This window comes from Corylus avellana, chromosome ca10 (assembly GCF_901000735.1).
Source record: "Corylus avellana chromosome ca10, CavTom2PMs-1.0".
Classification (NCBI taxonomy): Eukaryota; Viridiplantae; Streptophyta; class Magnoliopsida; order Fagales; family Betulaceae; genus Corylus; species Corylus avellana.
The window spans coordinates 3,434,526-3,442,017 of record NC_081550.1 but is presented as its reverse complement, the minus strand read 5'-3'; the positions used below and the strand labels follow the sequence as shown (position 1 = coordinate 3,442,017).

At 31.7% G+C, this 7,492-nt stretch overlaps 1 protein-coding gene and 1 pseudogene across 1 annotated transcript in view; one reads left to right on the top strand and one right to left on the bottom strand.

The window, feature by feature from the left end:
• LOC132164740 (uncharacterized) overlaps positions 1-7,492 on the top strand; it is a 57,820-nt gene that overhangs the window by 13,016 nt on the left and 37,312 nt on the right. The gene's annotated exons all lie outside the window — the stretch shown is intronic.
• Positions 3,967-7,492, bottom strand: LOC132164213 (protein NRT1/ PTR FAMILY 5.5-like; annotated as a pseudogene).

The following is a 7,492-nucleotide window of genomic DNA, read 5'->3' as shown; positions in this document are numbered from 1 at the left end:
ATTCCTTAAGGGCTCTTCCAATGGTCCCATCTTTGCAGTTTCTAATGCTCATTGACAATCTCATTATGGAGGATTAGCATGAAGTACAATTACTGAGCACATTAATTCCTGACCTGGAGATTGATAATTCTCATATACTCGTCCCATCAACATCAGTAACAAACCTACCAGTCCCCTCAACGTCAGTGGCAAACCGGTCAGTTTGGGATCGTCATTTTCTTTTGCTGTAGGTTAGTACTCTCTACTTTTGCTAATTACTGGCACCATTACCATACATGATACATTCTAATCAAATATATATGTCAATCATATATATAAAAGCCAAATCACTCTCAAAAGTGCCTTAATATTGCAACATGTGGCGTGAACTCTTTTTTTTTAAAAGAATAAACCGGTTTTTTAAGGTATAATTTTTTAAGAGTGAACCAGTTTTTCAATAGTGAACCGGTCATTAAATTAGCTTAATTAAAGGCATTTATTTCAATAATTTTCCTTATATGTGATTTCATTAAATTCAAACATTTAATGCACAAAATTAAGTATTATTAATGTCCAAATCAAATAAGGAAACAAATAATACAAATCAAATTATTATGAATTAATACTTTTAGTCACTTTAATATTTTTAATTCAAATTTAGAAAAGGTTAGAGAAGACGATTTTTTTTTTTTTACATATACTTTGTGCATGTAATAATAGATAATTTATAAAATAAGAATTTTTTTTTTTCCAAATAATAAGCCATTGAAAAACAATTTGATTAATAATAGATTATCTACAAAATAATAAGGCCTACAAAATAAAGATCTCCCAATTATTTCAGATTTTTTTTTCTCTCTCTCACCGATTTAACTTCTTTTTTTCTTCCTACATCTCTCTCTCAACTCTTCAAATATAACAACCTAAAAAATCAACCTAATGTAATTCTTCTTCTTAATCTTCCATGTGTATGTTTTTTATTTGAGAAAAACTACAACTTCAAGAATTAACTTCTTTTTTTTTTTTCTCTCTCTCTCTCCACTGTTCAACAATAATAACCTAAAAATTCAATCCTGAAGTAATTCTTATTCTTAACCTTTCAAAAACGCAATTTTTAAAAAATTAATTTTTAAAATTGTACTTATTAAAACTGTAATCTCAAACGAACCCTTAATAAGAATAACACAACCATCTCCAAACAATTATAATTGAGTATTAACTGTATTTGTAGGGTTTTTTTTTCAGTTTGTTCTTTGATGAAAATTGCAACTTTTGAATTAAGATAATAAATTATTTGGATTTTTGGTGGGCTAATGGAAGATTATAGTGTGTTTATTTGATGTTTGTGAAAAAAAAAAAAAAAATAGAAACTCTTTCGAAACACTAAGAGATAATTAAGCATTGAACCTCAGAGGATTTATCTGATCGCATTAAATGCTAAGTGTAATATTTTGTTTTATTATGTACTTATAAAATAAAAAAAATAAAATTTTTTTTTTATTTTTGCACTGTATTTGATTCCGTCTAGGGTTTCTATTTAATTGAAAATTTTGTTGCTTGGATTTATCTTTGCGTATCTATGTATAAATTTTTCACAACGATAAATTAATTATTTTTATGTTTGTTTCTCTAGAAAGTTTCTTTGTCTTGAAATATAATAGGTATTACACCAATAAGATTTTTGTTTTAATTCATTTGAATATTTTATTGGATTTTTTTTTTCGTTTTTGTGATTTACTCGGATTTTCTAGCATTTTTTTATTTTGTATTAAAAAGAAGAGAAGATTTTGTTTATTGAGTGAAAATTTTATTTTGATTGTATCTCATACATTGTAACCATGAAGCATATCGTTCCATCGGTTGATTTATTTTAATGAGAAAGCAATTACTACTATTTCAAAAAAGAATGAATGATATATATTCTTTGTAAGATTTTGTTTATTTTACTCTGTATTTTTCTGAAATGATTAAAACTTTATGGGTTTTATTTGTATTGAAATATAATAAGTATCACATCAACAATATCAAAGTTTCCTACTAATTTTCTATTAATATTTTGATAATCAAAATTCAATATTTTTTCTTGCTATTTTTTTTTCTTTTATACTTTTCATTAAGTACATATTTGGTACACTTCAAAAAAAGAAAAAGTACATGTTCAGTAATGTCTGGTGTATAACATTTAGTATATATTTTCATTAAAAGAGACGTGATATATTTTTGCACATGCCTACTTTAACTTATAATGAAAAGTAAGATGAAATGCGTTTAAGTTTTTGAAATTAAATTATAATGAAGAATCTCGCGCATAGCGCGGGTTATATTCTAGTTATATATAAAAGCCATTGAAATATATCTAACAATTCGTATTTGAAACTTACTCTATCGAATTTATTTTGATGGAACTCAATCATCACGATTAACATGCACTGCTCATTTCTCCATATATAGCTTCTTTAACTTCATTGGAAAATGAAATGGCAAATAGGGCGGCAACAGATCTTAACAAAGCAATGTCTGAAGAATTATTCGTAGAGCTTAACGAAGGTCAGTTACTCAATCTTTTTCTAATCAATATGTGTCTCCCACATTCTGATGTGCAGCAATCCATAATTGGATATGCAGGTTACTTTGCTTCTCAAATTAGAAGTAATTACTTTGTCAAATCTTAACCATTTCTGTTTTTTCTTTTTTCTTTTTTCTTTTTTTATACTAAGCAAGATTTCATTACCAGCGCATGGGGTACACGGAAAGGCCAACAATAATACATTGGGCTTTCACCATTTCTATTTGAGAGTAGAGAGAATAAGCTGATTTTAATTTTCTTTTTCATTTTCATTTTCAAAAATTATACAGAAGAAATGGGTTGATTAGAAGACTGGCCATTTTTCCTTCATGATGTACGCAAGGTCACTCTTTAAGACTTAAGAGTGGTGGTGAATACTGGATTTGGAAATGTTTCAAGGAAACAAGGTGAGGCCATGAACTTTGTACGCGCACATCCCTCTTCTCTGTGTCACCTCTGCTGTAATTCTAATTCTCGTATTAAATTGCAGTGAAAAAATTGTTTCAAGGAAAAATTGCTGTAATTCTAATTCTTATCTGGTGTCTGATTAGAGTCCAATAAGGAGTATATCTCCATAGATCTTTAATTCAATTTTCTTAGTAGAGTCAGAATCCTAGTTATTTCTTTACCAGAGTTAGTTTCAGTCCTAGTCCTAGAAGTCAAGACCTAATCAATCTCTCATATAAATCCGTCGTCTCTTGTTCTTCTATTTAAAGGACGAACTATATCAATACTGAAGTGTGGTTGATTATTGTTTTTCTATGCAATACTGTTTATAGTGTGGTTGATTATTGTTTTTCTATGCAATACTGTTTATTGTGTTTTGGAGGCATTGAGTCATAATAGAGTTTTACTATGTCTTGGAGATTAAGGCCCTTTCAAAGTAACTCATTTATCTCTTTTCATGTGTTTCGTTATTAATTGGTCCGTATCATTTGGAATATGTATTGAACTATTTGTTTGTTCACCATTAAGTGCTTGGTGGAAGTGCCGAACAATAAGATTCGTATTCTTTTCATGAAAAATGCCACACTTCTCCAAAAATTTATTCAAAATTAGATTTTCAAATGCTGATCTACAATCCTATATAATCTATTATTTTGAAAAATGTATCACAATTTCATGAAATTGTGACACATTATTTAGAGATCAAATTTTGGAGAACTCTTGGAAAGCGTAACATTCATCTTTTTTCATAAGACTATTTCTAAACAAATAGCTATAACACCCATAAGTAGGTCCAAGGCACACTTTAGGAATGTCAAAGCCAGAATCACTATAGTTCAGGGCCTCTAGGACGATTTTAAAGCAAGAAAGACTATTTTCTTTTCTTGTTGTAGGCCTTCCAAGAAGCTAATACCTCCAACAAATAATAGAGTAATGCTACAAGTCTCTATTGTGTCACTCTTATATCTCTTGGATGAGTGTTAATGAACATTGCATTGATGAACTCAAATGAATACATGCATGGTATACATGTCGGAACATTAAATTGGACAATACAAGAGAAATGGGTTATAAAAAGCAATCCTTCAAAGTACTACTATCCACAACAACAGCAACATTGTACATCATCATTATAAGGCATGTTAGATTCTTGATACCTGGAATTCTAATCTCTTCAATTGATGGGTGTTGATAGCTGTACCAAATTGCCACAAAGATGCTAAGAAAAAGATTTATGGAACTCAGTACTGCCAGTGTCCAATAGTAGTTATCCAATCGACTTTTATTCAGTGTTTCTTGAAACCAACTCGGTTTTCCTCCCCTTTCGCTAATCTTACCCACCACATAAACCGAAAGCACGCTACCCACAAGTCCCACTCCAAACACACCTCGAGTGAAAAATAGCAAGCAAATGCTCATAGAAGCATCAGGAACTTGACCGATGAAGAAACAAGCAATGTCGTAACCAGAGATTTTATCACGGTCACCAAGAAGGTAACCAGAGCACCCATCAAGGGCACCAAGAAGGAGAAACTGTGGAAGAAGCCAGAACATGCTCATTGGGATTTTCTCATTAGGTTTGTCAAGTATCCCATGTCTTTTGATCGCGTCTAACCTCATTGTCTCCACTTTTGCAGCCGTGATACAACATAGTATAGAAAATAACGTTGCTACTACCATTCCAATGGGGCCTGCATATCTTTTTGGTAACTTTTTTGCTACTTTAAGATAAAAGCTAGCAAATATTGATTTTGAAATGTCATATAAAATTAGTAGAATAGGAAGAGGGACCTCCAATCTTCCAACATTGCGATTCATATTGTTTGCTTGTTCTATAAAATAAGTAGCTCCTATAGAACTGACGATCCCACACATAATGAAAGTCATCCACATGGGAATCATGCGTATAAAAAATTTTGTTTTCTCTACTTCTGTCACCCTGCAAAGTTTCCATCTATTTTGTTCATGTTGCTGTTGAGTTGTGCTTGGGACTATAATGGCAGCCTTGTCAAGGCACCTACATAAAAATAATTAAGTTCCAGAAAACATTTTAGGCTATTCGTGTACAATTTTGTATGTCAAAACTAACAGCCAAGTACATTTTGTCCTGCAAAGTACTAGAAATTAGTAAATTGAAAGAAAAAAAAAATAATAAAATAAAATAAAATTTTATACATAGAAGAAAATGTCCTGCAAAGCACTTGGACTTTTAAATAACTACTTCGAATAATCAAGTTTCAAGGTTGAGAGAGAGAACCTGAGGCTCGGGGTGAGACTAAGAGGATTTCCATTGAGCTGATCATTAGCGTCCTGTGAATAGAACATCTTGGATGCAGAGGCTATAAAAACTCTAAAAATAATTGTGAGAGGACTCCCTTCTGGTATATCATGTCCATATTTGTATGAACATGAACCGCTTTATAAACAGAATAGTTGCAATTACTGTGCATATTGCTGGTATTCCAAATCGGACAGACCACGGCTTTATATATTGAAGCGCAATTCCTCCAACAGGTACAACAAGAATCACAACAAAGAAGCCTAGCAATTTCCCTAGATCTTCTGGTAGTTGACCATTTGGTGTTTGGTCTTCTTGTACTCTTGCACTTGTTAGTTGACCATTTGGTGTTTGGTCTGGCTCTTCTTGTTGTTTCTCAAAAGACTTTAAGGATGTTATATGACCAGATATCCCAACAGTTATGAGGGCTAATGCTGTGTAGAACAGAGCCTTTTGGGTATCACCTATGCACTCTGGCTTATATGCATTACAGTTTCCGGCATATCTAGAAAGTACTGGTGGTGTTGACATTGCCAATAAGCTCATCCCCTGTTGTCACACCAAATTATTAGTACATCTTCTGGTAGAAGTTCTATGACCCTGTCAAAACTTGTTAGATTAGGACTTTATTGGAGGTGAGTTAGGCCGAGTATTGAATATTCAAGCTTTATTCATTTAATTTTATTTCGAACACAAGTTGAGCTTATTATCAAGCTAGATATTTTGTTCAAGCATGGCTAATTTATTTTTCGAACAAATTCAAGCTTGATCATTAGTTGCTCAATTAACTTATTTATTTCTTATATAAAGTAAATATCAAGATTTTTTATTTTTTCATAAATTCATACTAATCATACATTAACTAGTTATTGTTAAAATTTTATCATTTGAGTTTATTAAATAAAATAACTTGAATCTTAAATAATTCAATCTCGAGTTTATATATATTATGCACATGCACAAACACGCATACACACATGCATATACCCATACATACTCTCAAAGATACTAATCATGTACACACAAATCTTTAAACCTAAACTCACAGCAACAATAATTCAAGTTATATTTATCATATTAATTAGTAAAAGAATTCACTTTTACTTAAGATCGATGTTCTTATTACAAAATGCAAAATAATACTATAAAAATTGTAAAAATGAAAGTTATGCGAGTTTATTTGAGCTTATCCAAACCGAGTTTATACGAGTATGTCTTGTTTAATATTCGAACTTATTATTATGTTCACGAATGACTAATTTATTATTCAAACCGAGACCGAATCGGGTTTAATTGAACTTAGTTCTACAAAATGGCTGGGCTCATCTTAGACACCTATATATGTAGGATGCAAAAGAATTTGAATTGGATAATATTTTCAGACTAATTACATTGTCATAGGAGCATCAAACACCGATAAACATACTTGACACCTGCAGCGACAGAAAATTAAACAAAGAGAAAAAGAAAAATAAAAGCCTTACCCTTCCTGTAGCATAACATTCCTCGCTCAAAATAATTAACACATGTAGCTATATGATCATATCATGGCCGGAGTGATATTATATATTTAGATGATGTTTCTCCTTGATTATCCATTCTTCTTTGTTGCATCTATATTAATTACTATGTATGGCATATGAAGCGAGAATATAACTAAAGCAATTTAAGCAAAAATGTGCCACCATATATAGGTAATTTAGTAGAAATGCGTAAAAAATGAAGGAAATTCTGAAAGCTTACAAAGCTGTAAGCCAGACTGGAGAGCAAGAGCATTCGATAGTGGCCTAGGAAAGCATCTACAAGGAAGGCCATGGCTATAGGCATTATGAATGCTACACCTGTAAACACATTTACGATTGCAGCAGCATGTGTGATGTCAAGTTTCCATACATTTGTTAAGTATGTCATCATCACCCACATGGCGTACCCTGCTAGTACGTCGGCCCATACCAGAACTGCATGCGCAATCGAAGAGCAAGAAGGTGCCTTAAGCATATACCAGTAAACAAACAAAAACTATCAAATAATTCAATGCAAAGGACTCGGAAGATCCAAATAGCTCAACAGTATTCAAAATGAGATATCAAGCATGTGATTCTCTAGAACCCATTAACGAGATGTGCTAATTCAAATACCTGCTACTCTGACTTTCGATGCCATGTTCACCAGTAACCTTGGCTTTCTATCTGTAGTACAGAGAGAAAAATTGTCTGGAACAA